Genomic DNA, 24260 nt, shown 5'->3' on the forward strand with positions numbered 1-24260 from the left:
CATGGCTATTAGTGTATGATTAGCCATGGCTATTAGTGTATGATTAGCCATGGCTATTGGTGTATGATTAGCCATGGCTATTAATGTATGATTAGCCATGGCTATTATTGTATGATTAGCCATGGCTATTAGTGTATGATTAGCCATGGCTATTAGTGTATGATTAGCCATGGCTATTAGTGTATGATTAGCCATGGCTATTAGTGTATGATTAGCCATGGCTATTAGTGTATGATTAGCCATGGCTATTGGTGTATGATTAGCCATGGCTATTAATGTATGATTAGCCATGGCTATTGGTGTATGATTAGCCATGGCTATTAGTGTATGATTAGCCATGGCTATTAGTGTATGATTAGCCATGGCTATTGGTGTATGATTAGCCATTGCTATTGGTGTATGATTAGCCATGGCTATTGGTGTATGATAAGCCATGGCTATTATTGTATGATTAGCCATGGCTATTAGTGTATGATTAGCCATGGCTATTAGTGTATGATTAGCCATGGCTATTGGTGTATGATTAGCCATGGCTATTGGTGTATGATTAGCCATGGCTATTGGTGTATGATTAGCCATGGCTATTATTGTATGATTAGCCATGGCTATTAGTGTATGGTTAGCCATGGCTATTGGTGTATGGTTAGCCATGGCTATTAGTGTATGATTAGCCATGGCTATTAGTGTATGATTAGCCATGGCTATTAGTGTATGATTAGCCATGGCTATTAATGTATGATTAGCCATGGCTATTGGTGTATGATTAGCCATGGCTATTAGTGTATGATTAGCCATGGCTATTATTGTATGATTAGCCATGGCTATTAATGTATGATTAGCCATGGCTATTAGTGTATGATTAGCCATGGCTATTGGTGTATGATTAGCCATGGCTATTGGTGTATGATTAGCCATGGCTATTGGTGTATGATTAGCCATGGCTATTGGTGTATGATTAGCCATGGCTATTAGTGTATGATTAGCCATGGCTATTGGTGTATGATTAGCCATGGCTATTATTGTATGATTAGCCATGGCTATTAGTGTATGATTAGCCATGGCTATTATTGTATGATTAGCCATGGCTATTAGTGTATGATTAGCCATGGCTATTATTGTATGATTAGCCATGGCTATTAATGTATGATTAGCCATGGCTATTAGTGTATGATTAGCCATGGCTATTGGTGTATGATTAGCCATGGCTATTAGTGTATGATTAGCCATGGCTATTGGTGTATGATTAGCCATGGCTATTGGTGTATGATTAGCCATGGCTATTGGTGTATGATTAGCCATGGATATTGGTGTATGATTAGCCATGGCTATTGGTGTATGATTAGCCATGGCTATTGGTGTATGATTAGCCATGGCTATTAGTGTATGATTAGCCATGGCTATTATTGTATGATTAGCCATGGCTATTAGTGTATGATTAGCCATGGCTATTAGTGTATGATTAGCCATGGCTATTAGTGTATGATTAGCCATGGCTATTAATGTATGATTAGCCATGGCTATTGGTGTATGATTAGCCATGGCTATTGGTGTATGATTAGCCATGGCTATTGGTGTATGATTAGCCATGGCTATTGGTGTATGATTAGCCATGGCTATTGGTGTATGATTAGCCATGGCTATTGGTGTATGATTAGCCATGGCTATTAGTGTATGATTAGCCATGGCTATTAGTGTATGATTAGCCATGGCTATTGGTGTATGATTAGCCATGGCTATTGGTGTATGATTAGCCATGGCTATTAGTGTATGATTAGCCATGGCTATTAGTGTATGATTAGCCATGGCTATTAATGTATGATTAGCCATGGCTATTGGTGTATGATTAGCCATGGCTATTGGTGTATGATTAGCCATGGCTATTGGTGTATGATTAGCCATGGCTATTGGTGTATGATTAGCCATGGCTATTGGTGTATGATTAGCCATGGCTATTAGTGTATGATTAGCCATGGCTATTAGTGTATGATTAGCCATGGCTATTGGTGTATGATTAGCCATGGCTATTAGTGTATGATTAGCCATGGCTATTAGTGTATGATTAGCCATGGCTATTGGTGTATGATTAGCCATGGCTATTAGTGTATGATTAGCCATGGCTATTAATGTATGATTAGCCATGGCTATTGGTGTATGATTAGCCATGGCTATTGGTGTATGATTAGCCATGGCTATTATTGTATGATTAGCCATGGCTATTAGTGTATGATTAGCCATGGCTATTAGTGTATGATTAGCCATGGCTATTAGTGTATGATTAGCCATGGCTATTAATGTATGATTAGCCATGGCTATTGGTGTATGATTAGCCATGGCTATTGGTGTATGATTAGCCATGGCTATTGGTGTATGATTAGCCATGGCTATTAGTGTATGATTAGCCATGGCTATTAGTGTATGATTAGCCATGGCTATTGGTGTATGATTAGCCATGGCTATTAGTGTATGATTAGCCATGGCTATTAGTGTATGATTAGCCATGGCTATTGGTGTATGATTAGCCATGGCTATTGGTGTATGATTAGCCATGGCTATTGGTGTATGATTAGCCATGGCTATTAATGTATGATTAGCCATGGCTATTGGTGTATGATTAGCCATGGCTATTGGTGTATGATTAGCCATGGCTATTGGTGTATGATTAGCCATGGCTATTAGTGTATGATTAGCCATGGCTATTAGTGTATGATTAGCCATGGCTATTGGTGTATGATTAGCCATGGCTATTAGTGTATGATTAGCCATGGCTATTAGTGTATGATTAGCCATGGCTATTGGTGTATGATTAGCCATGGCTATTGGTGTATGATTAGCCATGGCTATTGGTGTATGATTAGCCATGGCTATTGGTGTATGATTAGCCATGGCTATTGTTGTATGATTAGCCATGGCTATTAGTGTATGATTAGCCATGGCTATTAGTGTATGATTAGCCATGGCTATTATTGTATGATTAGCCATGGCTATTAGTGTATGATTAGCCATGGCTATTAGTATATGATTAGCCATGGCTATTAGTGTATGATTAGCCATGGCTATTGGTGTATGATTAGCCATGGCTATTGGTGTATGATTAGCCATGGCTATTAGTGTATGATTAGCCATGGCTATTAGTGTATGATTAGCCATGGCTATTGGTGTATGATTAGCCATGGCTATTGGTGTATGATTAGCCATGGCTATTGGTGTATGATTAGCCATGGCTATTGGTGTATGATTAGCCATGGCTATTAGTGTATGATTAGCCATGGCTATTAGTGTATGATTAGCCATGGCTATTAGTGTATGATTAGCCATGGCTATTAATGTATGATTAGCCATGGCTATTGGTGTATGATTAGCCATGGCTATTGGTGTATGATTAGCCATGGCTATTGGTGTATGATTAGCCATGGCTATTGGTGTATGATTAGCCATGGCTATTGGTGTATGATTAGCCATGGCTATTAGTGTATGATTAGCCATGGCTATTAGTGTATGATTAGCCATGGCTATTATTGTATGATTAGCCATGGCTATTAGTGTATGATTAGCCATGGCTATTAGTGTATGATTAGCCATGGCTATTATTGTATGATTAGCCATGGCTATTAGTGTATGATTAGCCATGGCTATTAATGTATGATTAGCCATGGCTATTAGTGTATGATTAGCCATGGCTATTGGTGTATGATTAGCCATGGCTATTGGTGTATGATTAGCCATGGCTATTAGTGTATGATTAGCCATGGCTATTATTGTATGATTAGCCATGGCTATTATTGTATGATTAGCCATGGCTATTAGTGTATGATTAGCCATGGCTATTAGTGTATGATTAGCCATGGCTATTATTGTATGATTAGCCATGGCTATTAGTGTATGATTAGCCATGGCTATTAGTGTATGATTAGCCATGGCTATTAATGTATGATTAGCCATGGCTATTGGTGTATGATTAGCCATGGCTATTGGTGTATGATTAGCCATGGCTATTAGTGTATGATTAGCCATGGCTATTATTGTATGATTAGCCATGGCTATTGGTGTATGATTAGCCATGGCTATTAGTGTATGATTAGCCATGGCTATTAATGTATGATTAGCCATGGCTATTATTGTATGATTAGCCATGGCTATTAGTGTATGATTAGCCATGGCTATTAGTGTATGATTAGCCATGGCTATTATTGTATGATTAGCCATGGCTATTAGTGTATGATTAGCCATGGCTATTGGTGTATGATTAGCCATGGCTATTGGTGTATGATTAGCCATGGCTATTGGTGTATGATTAGCCATGGCTATTAGTGTATGATTAGCCATGGCTATTAGTGTATGATTAGCCATGGCTATTATTGTATGATTAGCCATGGCTATTAGTGTATGATTAGCCATGGCTATTAGTGTATGATTAGCCATGGCTATTAATGTATGATTAGCCATGGCTATTGGTGTATGATTAGCCATGGCTATTGGTGTATGATTAGCCATGGCTATTGGTGTATGATTAGCCATGGCTATTAGTGTATGATTAGCCATGGCTATTATTGTATGATTAGCCATGGCTATTATTGTATGATTAGCCATGGCTATTAGTGTATGATTAGCCATGGCTATTAGTGTATGATTAGCCATGGCTATTAGTGTATGATTAGCCATGGCTATTAATGTATGATTAGCCATGGCTATTGGTGTATGATTAGCCATGGCTATTGGTGTATGATTAGCCATGGCTATTGGTGTATGATTAGCCATGGCTATTGGTGTATGATTAGCCATGGCTATTGGTGTATGATTAGCCATGGCTATTAGTGTATGATTAGCCATGGCTATTAGTGTATGATTAGCCATGGCTATTAGTGTATGATTAGCCATGGCTATTAGTGTATGATTAGCCATGGCTATTAGTGTATGATTAGCCATGGGTATTAGTGTATGCTTAGCCATGGCTATTATTGTATGATTAGCCATGGCTATTGGTGTATGATTAGCCATGGCTATTAATGTATTATTAGCCATGGCTATTAATGTATGATTAGCCATAACTATTAGTGTATGATTAGCCATGGCTATTGGTGTATTATTAGCCATGGCTATTAATGTATTATTAGCCATGGCTATTAATGTATTATTAGCCATGGCTATTAGTGTATGCTTAGCCATGGCTATTAATGTATTATAAGCCATGCCTATTGGTGTATGATTAGCTATAGCTAATAGTGTATGATTAGCCATGGCTATTAGTGTATGATTAGCCATGGCTATTGTATGATAAGCCATGGCTATTATTGTATGATTAGCCATGGCTATTAGTGTATGATTAGCCATGGCTATTGGTGTATGATAAGCCATGGCTATTGGTGTATGATTTGCCATGGCTATTATTGTATGATTAGCCATGGCTATTAGTGTATGATTAGCCATGGCTATTAGTGTATGATTAGCCATGGCTATTGGTGTATGATTAGCCATGGCTATTGGTGTATGATTAGCCATGGCTATTGGTGTATGATTAGCCATGGCTATTAATGTATAATTAGCCATGGCTATTAGTGTATTATTAGCCATGTCTATTGGTGTATGATTAGCCATGGCTATTAATGTATTATTAGCCACTGCTATTAGTGTATGATTAGCCATGGCTATTAATGTATGATTAGCCATGGCTATTGGTGTATGATTAGCCATGTCTATTGGTGTATGATTAGCCATGTCTATTGATGTATTATTAGCCATGGCTAATTATGTATTATTAGCCATGGCTATTAATGTATTATTAGCCATGGCTATTAATGTATGATTAGCCATGGCTATTAGTGTATGATTAGCCATGGCTATTAGTGTATGCTTAGCCATGGCTATTAGTGTATGCTTAGCCATGGCTATTAGTGTATGCTTAGCCATGGCTATTAATGTATTATTAGCCATGGCTATAATGTATGATTAGCCATGGCTATTAATGCATGATTAGCCATGGCTATAAATGTATGATTAGCCATAGCTATTAGTGTATGATTAGCCATAACTATTAGTGTATGATTAGCCATGGCTATTAGTGTATTATTAGCCATGGCTATTAATGTATTATTAGCCATGACTATTAATGTATGATTAGCCATGACTATTAGTGTATGATTAGCCATGACTATTAGTGTATGATTAGCCATGGCTATTAGTGTATGATAAGCCCAGGCTATTGGTGTATTATTAGCCATGGCTATTAATGTATTATTAGCCATGGCTATTGGTGTATTATTAGCCATGACTATTAATGTATTATTAGCCATGACTATTAATGTATTATTAGCCATGACTATTAATGTATTATAAGCCATGGCTATTAATGTATTATTAGCCATGACTATTAATGTATTATTAGCCATGGCTATTAATGTATTATTAGCCATGGCTATTAATGTATTATTAGCCATGGCTATTAATGTATTATTAGCCATGACTATTGGTGTATTATTAGCCATGACTATTAATGTATTATAAGCCATGGCTATTAATGTATTATTAGCCATGACTATTAATGTATTATTAGCCATGACTATTAATGTATTATTAGCCATGACTATTAATGTATTATTAGCCATGACTATTGGTGTATTATTAGCCATTGCTATTAATGTATTATTAGCCATCGCTATTAATGTATTATTAGCCATGGCTATTAATGTATTATAAGCCATGGCTATTAATGTATTATTAGCCATGGCTATTAGTGTATGATTAGCCATGTCTATTAGTGTATTATTAGCCATGGCTATTAATGTATTATTAGCCATGACTATTAATGTATTATTAGCCATCGCTATTAATGTATTATTAGCCATCGCTATTAATGTATTATTAGCCATGACTATTAATGTATTATTAGCCATCGCTATTAATGTATTATTAGCCATGACTATTAATGTATTATTAGCCATGGCTAATTATGTATTATTAGCCATGACTATTAATGTATTATTAGCCATCGCTATTAATGTATTATTAGCCATCGCTATTAATGTATTATTAGCCATGGCTATTAATGTATTATAAGCCATGGCTATTAATGTATTATTAGCCATGGCTATTAGTGTATGATTAGCCATGTCTATTAGTGTATTATTAGCCATGGCTATTAATGTATTATTAGCCATAACTATTAATGTATTATTAGCCATGGCTATTAATGTATTATTAGCCATGGCTATTAATGTATTATTAGCCATGGCTATTGGTGTATTATTAGCCATGACTATTAATGTATTATTAGCCATGGCTATTAATCTATTATTAGCCATGACTATTAATGTATTATTAGCCATGACTATTAATGTAATGTTAGCCATGGCTATTAATGTATTGTTAGCCATGACTATTAATGTATTATTAGCCATGGCTATTAATGTATGATTAGCCATGTCTATTAGTGTATTATTAGCCATGACTATTAATGTATTATTAGCCATGGCTATTAATGTATGATTAGCCATGACTATTAATGTATTATTAGCCATGACTATTAATGTAATGTTAGCCATGGCTATTAATGTATTGTTAGCCATGGCTATTAATGTATTATTAGCCATGGCTCTTAGTGTATTATTAGCCATGGCTATTAATGTATTATTAGCCATGGCTATTAATGTATTATTAGCCATGACTATTAATGTATTATTAGCCATGACTATTGGTGTATTATTAGCCATAACTATTAGTGTATGATTAGCCATGACTATTAATGTATTATAAGCCATGGCTATTAATGTATTATTAGCCATGGCTATTAATGTATTATTAGCCATGACTATTAATGTATTATTAGCCATGGCTATTAATGTATGATTAGCCATGTCTATTAGTGTATTATTAGCCATGGCTATTAATGTATTATTAGCCATGACTATTAATGTATTATTAGCCATGACTATTGGTGTATTATTAGCCATGACTATTAATGTATTATAAGCCATGGCTATTAATGTATTATTAGCCATGGCTTTTAATGTATTATTAGCCATGACTATTAATGTATGATTAGCCATGTCTATTAGTGTATTATTAGCCATGGCTATTAATGTATTATTAGCCATGGCTATTAATGTATTATTAGCCATGGCTATTAATGTATTATTAGCCATGACTATTAATGTATGATTAGCCATGTCTATTAGTGTATTATTAGCCATGGCTATTAATGTATTATTAGCCATGACTATTAATGTATTATTAGCCATGACTATTGGTGTATTATTAGCCATGGCTATTAATGTATTATTAGCCATGACTATTAATGTATGATTAGCCATGTCTATTAGTGTATTATTAGCCATGGCTATTAATGTATTATTAGCCATGGCTATTAATGTATTATTAGCCATGACTATTGGTGTATTATTAGCCATGGCTATTAATGTATTATTAGCCATGACTATTAATGTATTATTAGCCATGGCTATTAATCTATGATTAGCCATGTCTATTAGTGTATGATTAGCCATGGCTATTAATGTATTATTAGCCATGACTATTAATGTATTATTAGCCATGGCTATTAATGTATTATTAGCCATGGCTATTAGTGTATTATTAGCCATGGCTATTAATGTATTATTAGCCATTGCTATTAATGTATTATTAGCCATTGCTATTAATGTATTATAAGCCATCGCTATTAATGTATGATTAGCCATTGCTATTAATGTATGATTAGCCATGGCTATTGGAGTATTATTAGCCATGGCTATTAATGTATGATTAGCCATGGCTATTAATGTATTATTAGCCATGACTATTAATGTATTATTAGCCATGGCTATTAATGTATTATTAGCCATGACTATTAATGTATTATTAGCCATGACTATTAATGTATTATTAGCCATGGCTATTAATGTATTATTAGCCATGGCTATTAGTGTATTATTAGCCATGGCTATTAATGTATTATTAGCCATGGCTATTAATGTATGATTAGCCATGGCTATTGGAGTATTATTAGCCATGGCTATTAATGTATGATTAGCCATGGCTATTAATGTATTATTAGCCATGACTATTAATGTATTATTAGCCATGGCTATTAATGTATTATTAGCCATGGCTATTAGTGTATTATTAGCCATGGCTATTAATGTATTATTAGCCATGGCTATTAATGTATGATTAGCCATGGCTATTGGAGTATTATTAGCCATGGCTATTAATGTATGATTAGCCATGGCTATTAGTGTATTATTAGCCATGGCTATTAATGTATTATTAGCCATGGCTATTAATGTATGATTAGCCATGGCTATTAATGTATGATTAGCCATGTCTATTAGTGTATGATTAGCCATGGCTATTAATGTATTATTAGCCATGACTATTAATGTATTATTAGCCATGGCTATTAATGTATTATTAGCCATGGCTATTAATGTATGATTAGCCATGTCTATTAGTGTATGATTAGCCATGACTATTAATGTATTATTAGCCATGGCTATTAGTGTATTATTAGCCATGGCTATTAATGTATTATTAGCCATGGCTATTAGTGAAATATTTGCCATGGCTATTAATGTATTATTAGCCATGACTATTAATGTATTATTAGCCATTACTATTAATGTATTATTAGCCATGGCTATTAGTGTATTATTAGCCATGACTATTAATGTATTATTAGCCATTACTATTAATGTATTATTAGCCATGGCTATTAGTGTATTATTAGCCATGGCTATTAATGTATTATTAGCCATGGCTATTAGTGAAATATTTGCCATGGCTATTAATGTATTATTAGCCATGACTATTAATGTATTATTAGCCATTACTATTAATGTATTATTAGCCATGGCTATTAGTGAAATATTTGCCATGGCTATTAATGTATTATTAGCCATGACTATTAATGTATTATTAGCCATTACTATTAATGTATTATTAGCCATGGCTATTAGTGTATTATTAGCCATGGCTATTAATGTATTATTAGCCATGGCTATTAGTGAAATATTTGCCATGGCTATTAATGTATTATTAGCCATGACTATTAATGTATTATTAGCCATTACTATTAATGTATTATTAGCCATGGCTATTAATGTATTATTAGCCATGACTATTAATGTATTATTAGCCATTACTATTAATGTATTATTAGCCATGGCTATTAGTGTATTATTAGCCATGGCTATTAATGTATTATTAGCCATGGCTATTAGTGAAATATTTGCCATGGCTATTAATGTATTATTAGCCATGGCTATTAATGTATGATTAGCTATGGCTATTGGAGTATTATTAGCCATGACTATTAATGTATGATTAGCCATGGCTATTAATGTATTATTAGCCATGACTATTAATGTATTATTAGCCATGGCTATTAATGTATTATTAGCCATGGCTATTAGTGTATTATTAGCCATGGCTATTAATGTATTATTAGCCATGGCTATTAATGTATGATTAGCCATGGCTATTGGAGTATTATTAGCCATGTCTATTAGTGTATGATTAGCCATGGCTATTAATGTATTATTAGCCATGGCTATTAGTGTATTATTAGCCATGGCTATTAATGTATGATTAGCCATGGCTATTAATGTATGATTAGCCATGTCTATTAGTGTATGATTAGCCATGGCTATTAATGTATTATTAGCCATGGCTATTAATGTATTATTAGCCATGGCTATTAATGTATGATTAGCCATGGCTATTAATGTATTATTAGCCATGTCTATTAGTGTATTATTAGCCATGGCTATTAATGTATTATTAGCCATGGCTATTAGTGTATTATTAGCCATGGCTATTAATGTATGATTAGCCATGGCTATTAATGTATGATTAGCCATGTCTATTAGTGTATGATTAGCCATGGCTATTAGTGTATTATTAGCCATGGCTATTAATGTATTATTAGCCATGACTATTAATGTATGATTAGCCATGGCTATTAATGTATTATTAGCCATGGCTATTAATGTATGATTAGCCATGTCTATTAGTGTATGATTAGCCATGACTATTAATGTATTATTAGCCATGGCTATTAATGTATTATTAGCCATGACTATTAATGTATTATTAGCCATGGCTATTAATGTATGATTAGCCATGTCTATTAGTGTATTATTAGCCATGGCTATTAATGTATTATTAGCCATGACTATTAATGTATTATTAGCCATGGCTATTAATGTATTATTAGCCATGGCTATTAGTGTATTATTAGCCATGGCTATTAATGTATTATTAGCCATGACTATTAATGTATTATTAGCCATGGCTATTAATGTATTATTAGCCATGGCTATTAGTGTATTATTAGCCATGGCTATTTATGTATTATTAGCCATGACTATTAATGTATGATTAGCCATGTCTATTAGTGTATTATTAGCCATGGCTATTAATGTATTATTAGCCATGACTATTAATGTATTATTAGCCATGGCTATTAATGTATTATTAGCCATGGCTATTAGTGTATTATTAGCCATGGCTATTAATGTATTATTAGCCATGACTATTAATGTATTATTAGCCATGGCTATTAATGTATTATTAGCCATGGCTATTAGTGTATTATTAGCCATGGCTATTAATGTATTATTAGCCATGGCTATTAATGTATGATTAGCAATGTCTATTAGTGTATTATTAGCCATGGCTATTAATGTATTATTAGCCATGGCTATTAATATATTATTAGCCATGGCTATTAATGTATTATTAGCCATGACTATTAATGTATTATTAGCCATGGCTATTAATATATTATTAGCCATGGCTATTAATGTATTATTAGCCATGACTATTAATGTATTATTAGCCATGGCTATTAATGTATGATTAGCCATGTCTATTAGTGTATTATTAGCCATGGCTATTAATGTATTATTAGCCATGGCTATTAATATATTATTAGCCATGACTATTAATGTATTATTAGCCATGACTATTAATGTATTATTAGCCATGGCTATTAATATATTATTAGCCATGGCTATTAATGTATTATTAGCCATGACTATTAATGTATTATTAGCCATGGCTATTAATGTATGATTAGCCATGTCTATTAGTGTATTATTAGCCATGGCTATTAATGTATTATTAGCCATGACTATTAATGTATTATTAGCCATGGCTATTAATGTATTATTAGCCATGACTATTAATGTATTATTAGCCATGACTATTGGTGTATTATTAGCCATGACTATTGGTGTATTATTAGCCATGACTATTAATGTATTATAAGCCATGGCTATTAATGTATTATTAGCCATGGCTATTAGTGTATTATTAGCCATGACTATTGGTGTATTATTAGCCATGACTATTAATGTATTATAAGCCATGGCTATTAATGTATTATTAGCCATGGCTATTAGTGTATGATTAGCCATGACTATTAATGTATTATTAGCCATGGCTATTAGTGTATGGTTAGCCATGGCTATTGATGTATGATTAGCCATGGCTATTAATGTATTATTAGCCATGGCTATTGGTGTATGATTAGCCATAGCTATTGGTGTATGAGTAGCCATGACTATTAGTGTATGATTAGCCATGGCTATTGGTGTATGATTAGCCATGGCTATTAATGTATTATTAGCCATGGCTATTAATGTATTATTAGCCATGACTATTAATGTATTATTAGCCATGGCTATTAATGTATTATTAGCCATGGCAATTAATGTATTATTAGCCATGGCTATTAATGTATTATTAGCCATTGCTATTAATGTATTATTAGCCATGACTATTAATGTATTATTAGCCATGGCTATTAATGTATTATTAGCCATGGCAATTAATGTATTATTAGCCATGGCTATTAATGTATTATTAGCCATTGCTATTAATGTATTATTAGCCATGACTATTAATGTATTATTAGCCATGGCTATTAATGTATTATTAGCCATGGCTATTAATGTATTATTAGCCATGGCAATTAATGTATTATTAGCCATGGCAATTAATGTATTATTAGCCATGGCTATTAATGTATTATTAGCCATTGCTATTAATGTATTATTAGCCATGGCTATTAATGTATTATTAGCCATGGCTATTTATGTATTATAAGCCATGGCTATTAATGTATTATTAGCCATGGCTATTAATGTATTATTAGCCATTGCTATTAATGTATTATTAGCCATGGCAATTAATGTATTATTAGCCATGGCTATTAATGTATTATTAGCCATGACTATTAATGTATTATTAGCCATGACTACTGGTGTATTATTAGCCATGACTATTAATGTATTATTAGCCATGGCTATTAATGTATTATTAGCCATGGCTATTAGTGTATGATTAGCCATGGCTATTGGTGTATTATTAGCCATGGCTATTAGTGTATGATTAGCCATGGCTATTAGTGTATGATTAGCCATGGCTATTAATGTATGATTAGCCATGGCTATTAATGTATTATTAGCCATGGCTATTAATGTATTATTAGCCATGGCTATTAATGTATTATTAGCCATGGCAATTAATGTATTATTAGCCATGGCTATTAATGTATTATTAGCCATTGCTATTAATGTATTATTAGCCATGACTATTAATGTATTATTAGCCATGGCTATTAATGTATTATTAGCCATGGCTATTAATGTATTATTAGCCATGACTATTAATGTATTATTAGCCATGACTACTGGTGTATTATTAGCCATGACTATTAATGTATTATTAGCCATGGCAATTAATGTATTATTAGCCATGGCTATTAATGTATTATTAGCCATTGCTATTAATGTATTATTAGCCATGGCTATTAATGTATTATTAGCCATGGCTATTAATGTATTATAAGCCATGGCTATTAATGTATTATTAGCCATGGCTATTAATGTATTATTAGCCATTGCTATTAATGTATTATTAGCCATGGCAATTAATGTATTATTAGCCATGGCTATTAATGTATTATTAGCCATGACTATTAATGTATTATTAGCCATGACTACTGGTGTATTATTAGCCATGACTATTAATGTATTATTAGCCATGGCTATTAATGTATTATTAGCCATGGCTATTAATGTATTATTAGCCATGGCTATTAATGTATTATTAGCCATGACTATTAATGTATTATTAGCCATGGCTATTAGTGTATGATTAGCCATGGCTATTAATGTATTATTAGCCATGGCTATTAATGTATTATTAGCCATGGCTATTAATGTATTATTAGCCATGGCTATTAATGTATTATTAGCCATGGCAATTAATGTATTATTAGCCATGGCTATTAATGTATTATTAGCCATTGCTATTAATGTATTATTAGCCATGGCTATTAATGTATTATTAGCCATGGCTATTAATGTATTATTAGCCATGGCTATTAATGTATTATAAGCCATGGCTATTAATGTATTATTAGCCATTGCTATTAGTGTATGATTAGCCATGGCTATTAGTGTATTATTAGCCATGGCTATTAATGTATTATTAGCCATGACTATTAATGTATTATTAGCCATGGCAATTAATGTATTATTAGCCATGACTATTAATGTATTATTAGCCATGGCTATTAATGTAATGTTAGCCATGGCTATTAGTGTATGATTAGCCATGGCTATTAATGTATTATTAGCCATGACTATTAATGTATTATTAGCCATGACTATTAATGTAATGTTAGCCATGGCTATTAGTGTATGATTAGCCATGGCTATTAATGTATTATTAGCCATTGCTATTAATGTATTATTAGCCATGGCTATTAATGTATTATTAGCCATGGCTATTAATGTATTATAAGCCATGGCTATTAATGTATTATTAGCCATTGCTATTAGTGTATGATTAGCCATGGCTATTAGTGTATTATTAGCCATGGCTATTAATGTATTATTAGCCATGACTATTAATGTATTATTAGCCATGACTATTAATGTAATGTTAGCCATGGCTATTAGTGTATGATTAGCCATGGCTATTAATGTATTATTAGCCATTGCTATTAATGTATTATTAGCCATGGCTATTAATGTATTATTAGCCATGGCTATTAATGTATTATAAGCCATGGCTATTAATGTATTATTAGCCATTGCTATTAGTGTATGATTAGCCATGGCTATTAGTGTATTATTAGCCATGGCTATTAATGTATTATTAGCCATGACTATTAATGTATTATTAGCCATGGCAATTAATGTATTATTAGCCATGACTATTAATGTATTATTAGCCATGGCTATTAGTGTATTATTAGCCATGACTATTAATGTATTATTAGCCATGGCTATTAATGTATTATTAGCCATGACTATTAATGTATTATTAGCCATGGCTATTAATGTATTATTAGCCATGACTATTAATGTATTATTAGCCATGGCTATTAATGTATTATTAGCCATGGCTATTAATGTATTATTAGCCATGACTATTAATGTATTATTAGCCATGGCTATTAATGTATTATTAGCCATGACTATTAATGTATTATTAGCCATGGCTATTAATGTATTATTAGCCATGGCTATTAGTGTATGATTAGCCATGGCTATTGGTGTATGATTAGCCATGGCTATTAATGTATTATTAGCCATGGCTATTAATGTATTATTAGCCATGACTATTAATGTATTATTAGCCATGGCTATTAATGTATTATTAGCCATGGCTATTAATGTATTATTAGCCATGGCTATTAATCTATTATTAGCCATGACTATTAATGTATTATTAGCCATGACTATTAATGTATTGTTAGCCATGGCTATTAATGTATTATTAGCCATGACTATTAATGTATTATTAGCCATGACTATTAATGTATGATTAGCCATGACTATTAATGTATTATTAGCCATGGCTATTAATGTATTATTAGCCATGGCTATTAATGTATTATTAGCCATGGCTATTAGTGTATGATTAGCCATGGCTATTAATGTATTATTAGCCATGGCTATTAATGTATGATTAGCCATGGCTATTAGTGTATGATTAGCCATGGCTATTGGTGTATGATTAGCCATGGCTATTAATGTATTATTAGCCATGGCTATTAATGTATTATTAGCCATGGCTATTAATCTATTATTAGCCATGACTATTAATGTATTATTAGCCATGACTATTAATGTAATGTTAGCCATGACTATTAATGTATTGTTAGCCATGGCTATTAATGTATTATTAGCCATGACTATTAATGTATTATTAGCCATGACTATTAATGTATGATTAGCCATGACTATTAATGTATTATTAGCCATGGCTATTAAAGTATTATTAGCCATGGCTATTAATATATTATTAGCCATGGCTATTAATGTATTATTAGCCATGGCTATTAAAGTATTATTAGCCATGGCTATTAATATATTATTAGCCATGACTATTAATGTATTATTAGCCATGGCTATTAAAGTATTATTAGCCATGGCTATTAATATATTATTAGCCATGACTATTAATGTATTATTAGCCATGACTATTAATGTATTATTAGCCATGGCTATTAATATATTATTAGCCATGGCTATTAATGTATTATTAGTCATGGCTATTAATGTATTATTAGCCATGGCTATTAATGTATTATTAGCCATAGCTATTAATGTATTATTAGCCATGACTATTAATGTATTATTAGCCATGGCTATTGGTGTATTATTAGCCACGGCTATTAATGTATTATTAGCCATGGCTATTAATGTATTATTAGCCATGGCTATTGGTGTATTATTAGCCATGGCTATTATTGTATTATTAGCCATGACTATTAATGTATTGTTAGCCATGACTATTAATGTATTGTTAGCCATGACTATTAATGTATTATTAGCCATGGCTATTAATGTGTTATTAGTTATGACTATTAATGTGTTATTAGCCATGACTATTAATGTATTATTAGTCATGGCTATTAATGTATTATTAGCCATGACTATTAATGTATTATTAGCCATAGCTATTGGTGTATTATTAGCCATGGCTATTAATGTGTTATTAGTTATGACTATTAATGTGTTATTAGCCATGGCTATTAATGTATTATTAGCCATGGCTATTAATGTATTATTAGCCATAGCTATTGGTGTATTATTAGCCATAGCAATTAGTGTATGATTAGTTATGGCTATTAGTGTATGATTAGGTATGGCTATGAATGTATTATTAGCCATGGCTATTAGTGTATGATTAGCCATGTCTAGTTGTGTCTGATTAGCCATGGCTATTTATGTATGAGTAGCCATGGCTATTGGTGTATTATTAGCCATGGCTATATATATATTATAAAGGTTGTCTCATATCCAAGTAATCTAAAATTTCAATATTTATGCTCAAATTTGTCAGAGAAGTTTAGTAGAGTCTTCAAAGCTCAACTCTTTTAACTTTGATCCCTTGGCAGTCCAATTTCCGCCCTAAAACTGATTACAAAGCTTGCTGCAGGTCTGAATGCCCTTTATGTAAAATTTCAAATGTTTAGACCCAAAATTGGCTAATAGTTTGCTATAGACTGCAAAGGCAAATGTTTTTAACTTTGACCTCTTGGCAGTCAAATTTTCGGCAAAAACCAATCAATAGGCTTGAATACACTTTATGTAAAATTTCAAATGTGTAGATCAAAAATTGGCTGAGTAATTTGGTAGAGATCACATCACAGGTCAAACTTTATTTAACTTTGATTCCAATTTTGACCCCTTTACATTTATTGTTTTGGGCTCAAATCAAATTAAAAATTTGATTGATTTCCAAGTAACCTACTTGTAAAATTTCAAGTGTTTAAACACAAAATTAGTGGAGGAGTTTGATAGAGTTTGCAAAAGCCAACTCATTGAACTTCCACCCCTTGACAGCGAAATTTCTGGCTGAAAACCAATTAAAAGGATTTTCCTAAATCTCAATGCCCTTTATATCAAATCTCGAATCTGTAGACTGAAAATTGATAGAGTAGTTTGGTAGGGAAATGTACGCACACACAGACACACACACACAGACAGACAATTTCACTTTTATATATATATCGTTAGCAGAACTTGGATACGAGTATACATTTAATTCATTAAGTTTTAGCCAGCCCCAGCTACAAAGTGTTTTTAGGTGATCCACAAGATGTAAGTTTATGTCACACACACTTCAGATATCACCATTCACCATGGCAAACATGTGCTTTACATGTTGGTTTGCAGAAAACGCTGAATCATAGAAGTGTCCAGGTTGGTATCCAAGGGCATATTTAATTTACTAGGGTAGATGTGCCCCCAAATAAACTTACCTGGTGGGTAGATAACAAGATGGTAAGTTCATGTAATAGTGTACCAGCAACCTGCTGTAAGATATATGTATATATATATATATATATATATATATATATATATATTTATACAGCAGTGCTAAAAAGAAAGTCCACACGTGTCATTGTTTCCAAAACTGCAAATTTAAGTTAGATTAGATATAACGGTTTGAACAACCTGTACCTCATTTGATTTGCCTTTTATTCCTCTATAATTTTACCTGTTTATATGTGAAGTTTAATTGAAGTATCCTAGTGTTCACCTCAATTTAAAAATTAACTTTAAACCTTGAATGCAAAATGAAACTCTCCAGCATCAAATGAGCTTAAAACCAGCTTAAATCTAGAACTATGCCTGTTCACACTTGTATACACACACACACACAACAATCTAGAATTATGCCTGGCCACATGTACACACATACACACACACACACAGGCTCTCATGTCATTTTTCCATTGTTCACAAATGTATTATTCGTATATATGTAACTCGGTATTTTGTTGTCTCATTTTGATGTCGGAGTTGAGAATACATTTATACTCTACAAACATTGCATCTAACACTTGTCAATTATGCCATTGTATATCTTTCTTGTGGTTTCTTGTTCTTACTGGGTTCCAGGGCAAGAATTCCTCTAGTCTTGTGTTATTATTACTCTAGACAATATCAGTTATATAAAGCATATCATTTTTTGTATGCTGGTGTCTTATAGAAAGTCCACACTTATCATTTTTTCAAAAACCGCAAATTTAAGCTAAATTAAATGTAACTGTTTAAACAACTCACACCTCATTTGATTTGCCTTTTATTCCTCTATAATTTTACCTGTTCATATTTGACTTTTAATTGAATTATCCTATTTAATAGGTCTGAAATATATTGAGATTTATAACACCATTGAATACAACAGAAAAAAAAAATTACTGTTGTTTAGAGTTAAAATTTGTGTGAAAAAGAAAAAACAAACAACAAAAAAAAGAAATCTCAATATATTTCAGACCTATTAGTCCTTTTTCAAGAGAAGACAGCGGAAGAGTGTTCAAAATTGGAAAAGCAGCTGCAGAGTTTGCCATGTGATACCGCGAAATATAGAACAAAAAATGACGTTAGGAGAACGTTAAAATAAATCAGTTGGTGTTTGAAATACTTGTTGCGTTTGTGAATCAAGGGAGATGACTATTCAAACAAGGGTTTTTTTTGTTTTTTTATTATTATTATTATTTTAATTATTGTTTTTCTTATGTTTTAAACTTATATTATAAAAGCGAAGCTCAATTCCAGTCTATTGTTTAGTGTGGGAGTATTTTTTGAAATAATTAAAGATTCGAGGATACGAAGTTGACCTACGTTTCTTGAAGAAGCAAGAATGTTGATGTGAAAATCCGGTTCTGAATTAATGCAAGTGCGAATATGTTTATAGAACGATGAAGCAGTAGTGTTTAAGTGCTCTTTAATGTGGTGGTGAAGACTCTTCCGCTGTCTTCTCTATAAAAAGGACTAATAGGTCTGAAATATATTGAGATTTATAACACCATTGAATACAACAGAAAAAAAAATTACTGTTGTTTAGAGTTAAAATTTGTGTGAAAAAGAAAAAACAAACAACAAAAAAAAGAAATTTATTTCTTTTGTTTTCATTTAATTTTACTCTATATAAAAAAAAATCTCGCATTGTTCTTGGCTTTTAATTTTATCTTATAATTTTCTTCAACAATGCTTCAAGCAAACTACAATCTACTTATATATATATATATATATATATATATCAGTTATTATAATAATTATTAAATACCTACATACTCTAGCGTTTCATCCCTTTGAGAATCATCAGTGTAGGAGGTCATGATTAACACTGGGCGAGAGATTGGAACCTGGCAACGATATCTGACTCCGTTACCAAGGACCAAATCCATTCGGCCACTGTTAATCATGAGAAATATTAATGAAATTTAAACATTTATTCTTAAATGTTTTTAACGTCTGCAGAGTGATCTAATGATCTGTGCATGCAAGCTAACTTGACCAACTGTATTTCAGCTGTGTTCTGTATAAAAGCCAAGTACGTCCAAGGATGGAGTACTGCTGCCACATCTGGGCAGGAGCTGCTAAAAACAGCCTATCCTGCCTTGACAGAGTACAAAATAGGCTTTGTGGCCTAGTGGGTGATGCCCTTTTCTCTTCTCTGCAACCTCTCTCCCACAGGAGAGACATTACGAGCCTGTCTTTGTTTTATCATTACTGCCATGGCAGATGCTCGTCTGAACTCCAATCTCTGGTCCCCCTTCGCTAATTTTTCACAATAAACATCCGCCTAGCTGAAACCACTGTCAAAAATTTTCCCCACTCCTTATCTGTGCCAAAATCAAGATGTGGATTCCATGAACAGAGCTTCTTTCTTAGAAGTGCATGCCTGCGGAACTCTGTCTCAGTTGCCTGTTTCCCACCTGACTACAACCTGGATGTCTTCAAGTCCAATGTAAACGTGTTCCTGATGAACCGCCCCCTTAAGTGAGACACTTTATTAAATCTCTAACACTAATGTACTGTACACACAATAACCCTTATCCCCGAGTGGCTTCCGAGCCTTGATAAGTGGTGACTACCTTGTAAAAAAAAGTGCTCAATGATATGAAACAAGTTCCTTATAATTATTTGCTATAATAATTATTAAATACCTAAAGACAATAGTGTTTCATCCTTTCAGGAATTATCAGTGCAGTGCATGATTAACACTGGTCGAGAAATTCAAACCTGGCAAAGAGATTTAGGTACGAGGAAAACAGTTCTCTATACTAAGAACATTAGATACATACATATGATCCGTTAATTAATCAGGAAAAAAGTAAGTATGATTTAGATTACAAAATACGATGCACAAAACTCGAAGTTTATACGAAATTAGAACTTCCGAGTTTTTCAACTATTATGTATGAATGATGATCTTTAAAAACACAAAAGAAATAAATTTCTTTTTTTTGTTGTTTGTTTTTTCTCTCTCTCTCTCTATATATATATATATTTCTCTCTCTCTATATATATATATATATATTTCTCTCTCTCTCTCTCTCTCTCTCTATATATATATATATATATATATTTCTCTCTATATCTCTCTCTCTCTATATATATATATTTCTCTCTATATCTCTCTCTATATATATATCTATATATATTTCTCTCTCTCTCTATATATATATATACATATATATTTCTCTTTCTCTCTCTCTCTCTCTATATATATACATATATATTTCTCTTTCTCTCTCTCTCTATATATACATATATATTTCTCTCTCTCTCTCTCTCTATATACATATATATTTCTCTCTCTATATATATATATATACATATATATTTCTCTCTCTCTCTCTCTCTCTCTATATATATATATATATATATATATATATATATATATATATATATATATATATTATAAGGTAAAATTAAAAGCCAAGAACAATGCGAGATTTTTTTTTTTTATATAGAGTAAAATTAAATGCAAACAAAAGAAATAAAGTTCTTTTTTTTGTTGTTTGTTTTTTCTTTTTCACACAAATTTTAACTCTAAACAACAGTAATTTTTTTTCCTGTTGTATTCAATGGTGTTATAAATCTCAATATATTTCAGACCTATTAGTCCTTTTTCAAGAGAAGACAGCGGAAGAGTGTTCAAAATTGGAAAAGCAGCCGCAGAGTTTGCCACGTGATACCGCAAAATATAGAACAAAAAATGACATTAGGAGAACGTTAAAATAAATCAGTTGGTGTTTGAAATACTTGTTGCATTTGTGAATCAAGGGAGATGACTATTCAAGCCAGGGTTTTTTTTTTGTTTTTGTTTTTTTATTATTAATGTTTATTTGTGTAGGTTTTACTAATTGAAATTTTTTTTTCATTTGCAGGGACATTCTGGAAGCCAATTGTTTTTATGAGGTGACAAAGCACTGAAGCATATTTCTTTTGAAGCATACAGAAACGAATTACCAAATATCTCATCTAGAACTACTAAAGGAAACAGAAGATGTTTTCCTGCGAGGAATGTGACTCAGTATTTTCAGAGCAGTCAGCTTTAGTCGTCCATATCCTCACACACACGGGAGGAAACCCTCATGATTGTAAAGTGTGCAGTGCATCATTTTCAAATGCAGCTGATTTAAGAAAACATGCACAAACCCACACTGAAGGGCAACCATTTAAATGTGAAACCTGTGGCTCAGGATTTTCACAGCAATCTACATTAGTAGCACATATTCTCAACCACACATTAGAAAAACCTTTTTCATGTGATTTGTGTGGCGCCTCATTTTCAACGTCAGCAAAGTTTAAAAGACACAGACAAACGCACGCAACCGAAAATGCTTACACCTGTGAAGCACATGATTCCTCAGCAAGTCTTGACAAACATATGCAAACACATGTTGCGAAAGAGACTTATTCTTGTGAAGTGTGTTATTCGACGTTTGCAGATAAGTCATGGTTAAAAGCCCATATGCAAACTCACACTAAACAAAAATCTTATCAGTGTGAAGTGTGTGGATCAACGTTTTCTAACTCCTCAAATTTAAGAATTCATAGACAAACACATTCTGTAAAAAAACCTTCCAAGTGTTCCTTGTGTGACTTATCTTCGACGCGATCAACATGCAATAGTCACATAAAAACACAAGTAGTAAAGTATTATTCTTGCGAAGTGTGTGGACTTTCATATTTAACAAGGCGTGGTTTATTAAAGCATAGCGAAAAGCATATTAGAAAATCTTAAAACGATCTCTTGGTAAAAATGTAGGATATAGTAGATGACTGTATGGTATTCAGTAGGGTGCTCCATCTCCAGCTTAAACAAAATAAAAAAGGAGAACAATTCCATTTAAATGGTGCAGTTAGAATCTTAAACATATCTTGGTATTATAACCAAGATATGGTTGAGATTCTAACTGTACCATGAAAGAGAGGGTGAAGGTTTGGGATTCAGTAGGCTGATCCATTCCCAGTTTGAACAAAATGAATGTGTAGTATCGCAAGTTAAAAAATAATGAAATTAAAATAAAAAAGAAAACTTGTGAGCTGCTAAATATCTAATGTCTTTCTATATAAATATAATAATATATGTCAAATATATATATATATATATGTCAAATATATATATATATATATATATGTGTGTGTCAAAACAAACTGGAAAAAGGATATCTTCATTCTATGCTTGTTTTAAGAGTCCTATATTCATTCATGTTTGATCACCGAAGTTAAGCAATGATAGGCCTGGCCAGTACCAGATGGATGACCATTTGGAGCTTCCAGGTGCTCTATGTATTCTCCGCTTATCTCGGCATTGTTTCCAGTTTGGACTTTTCCTTGCCACTGGACTCAAGCAGTGCTGATTCAGAATAGGTGTGGTTGGGATTGCGCAACCCTTGCCTCACAATTACATGTGCAGCTGCCCCTACAGGGGGTATCCTTTGTCTTTTGAGACTGAACAGAGGCATCAATATTCATTAATTCAATACTTGTGCATCTTTTTCTGATAATTCAGTATTTTTTTAAGTAATACACATTTAAAACAACATACCATACACATACAGTATACAAAACACAGCTTCAATGCCTTACTAATGTCTGTTGTCTCTTGGTACAAGGGGTACATCAGGTCAACCTTGCATAAGGATACTTTCCCCCCACAAGTAAATATTCAAAATAACATATTATCATCAGTTCAACCAAGATCGTCTTAGTATGGCTACCCCACAGAGGCTTATACAGTGGCACCAAAAAGAAAGCCAGCATTTGTCATTTTTTCAAAAACCGCAAATTTAAGCTAAATTGAATGTGACTGTTTAAACAATTCATACCTCATTTAATTTGCCATTTATTACTCTGAAGTATTCTAGTGTTCACGTCAATTTAAAAAATCACTTCAAATCGAGAAGCAAAAAACTCTGCACAATGAAAAATTGTTATTTA

At 32.6% G+C, this 24260-nt stretch overlaps 1 long non-coding RNA gene across 1 annotated transcript in view; it reads left to right on the forward strand.

Annotated features, from left to right (window-relative positions):
* Positions 1–23042, forward strand: part of LOC145269706 (uncharacterized) — a 43799-nt gene extending 20757 nt beyond the window's left edge. Inside the window, exon 2 of the long non-coding RNA XR_013865180.1 lies at positions 22202–23042. This is a non-coding gene — a long non-coding RNA (uncharacterized LOC145269706). The remainder of the gene's footprint in view (positions 1–22201) is intronic.
* Positions 23043–24260: the final 1218 nt, after the last annotated feature.

The sequence above is a fragment of the Euprymna scolopes genome, chromosome 45 (genome assembly GCF_053919585.1).
Source record: "Euprymna scolopes isolate OS-2025 chromosome 45, ASM5391958v1, whole genome shotgun sequence".
NCBI lineage: Eukaryota > Metazoa > Mollusca > Cephalopoda > Sepiida > Sepiolidae > Euprymna > Euprymna scolopes.